Raw genomic sequence first — 1,781 nt, 5'->3', positions numbered from 1 at the left:
GAAAGGAAAGTTATTTAAACATTTAAAACAAACTAGTTTATTTTTATAGCTGAGAATTCGGATGAAATTCAGAATTAGAAAAAATTTTATATGAAATTTCCTATTTATAATTAGTTGGTGCTGGTACCATTATTACTCTTAGATGAGAAATTTTCACAACTGTCATATGAAAGTAGCAAATAGTCAATGATCATGATCAATGATCAATCTGGTGATGTAAGCAATCAATATTAAATGTATAAGTTTTTCATCTTAAGACTAATTTTCTTTCTAAAAAGTGTAATTAAAAATTTTATTTTCTAACATATTTACATACTCCTGAATTATTATTATTATTATTATATTTCTATTAGGTATAATATAAATAATTTTTATAATTATGCTATAAATTATTAATTTCTGCTAAGTTCAGATTAATTAATCTATCATATATACATACATACAGTTTGGCATATTAGTGTTGTTTGACTGATTTTTAATTTTATCTTGCAAATATTTCCAGATAATGTATCATCAGCAGGTCAAACATAAAGTTACTCTTGTTTCATTTTCTCTTTAGTTGATTTTAATATCTATAAAAAAACTTTTGGATTTATTTACTTACAAACTGATATTCCACAAATAAGTATCATTTTATATGTAAATTAAATATAATTAACTAGAAAAATGTCATCAGAATATTTTTTATATCAAAAAATGTAAAAGAAAAAAAATTTTTTTAATCATGATGGTTTATAAGAATAAACACAACTGATATTTTTTAGGTAACATCATTTAATCACTAAGAACTACTAGAGTTGTAATGAGAATATTTAATAAAATGTATTGTAATCCTATTTTATTTGCAGATTAAAGTCTCACTTTTTACAAATAGTTTTTTTTTTTGTTAAGAGAGGGTTTTTTAAAAGAATTTTGGAAAAGTAATCATAAATGTAATGTTTTCTGCTTATTATAGAACTTCAATATATCATTAATTTGAATTAGCTTAATGATTTGTTTTAACATTTCACCCTGAAGGTAAGTAGAATCTAAACATATTAAAATTTTAGTTGTAAAAGAAATTAAATATTAAACCATCATAATTCTGTCTGTTTGGATTTTTAACATTGCATTATTTATACTTAAATTTAATGGTTGGAAAGGTTAAAAACTGGTTTTAATTCTACTGTTAAATGACATATTTTCACTCTGGTTATTTAACTGTAACTTTTACTAGTATAAATATTTATGAATCTACATCAAAAATAAACAAAACATTGTTCTAAGATGCTTACATCATTTTTATGCAATCATTATTAGAACAAATTGATAAAAGTATAGTAAATTTTTTATTGTAATAAAATACTAGCAGCAGTATGGTTTTTGCCAACAAATGGCTTGTATAAAAATAAGTGTTATAAATGTAATATATATAGTATATTTAATCATTCTGTTACTGGTTTTGTTGTGGATTTTAAAGAATTAAAATCTATTGGCTTTTTTCAGTAAACATATCATACAAGGAGCAGTTATGTTGCCAGTTATGCTACTAAACTATTTGATCTTCTCTTCCAGAACTACTAATTTTGATGTAACCATACTAGTTACTTATGGATGTTTATCACATTTTTGTTTACCACCTGCTTTTCATTATATTAATCAATTGAGCTTGATCAAAATAGTTTAACAGTCAGTTATGCAATATTGAAATGTGGCTGTAAATTTACATAATTTTTCTAACAAGATTGTAAGAGTGAAAAAATTAAGATGTGCATCCAAATCTCACCTAAACTAACATTGGT

Source organism: Centruroides sculpturatus, unplaced genomic scaffold (genome assembly GCF_000671375.1).
Source record: "Centruroides sculpturatus isolate CEXI.00-Female unplaced genomic scaffold, Cexi_2.0 scaffold111, whole genome shotgun sequence".
In the NCBI taxonomy this organism is placed as follows: Eukaryota; Metazoa; Arthropoda; class Arachnida; order Scorpiones; family Buthidae; genus Centruroides; species Centruroides sculpturatus.
This window is presented reverse-complemented; position numbering follows the sequence as displayed.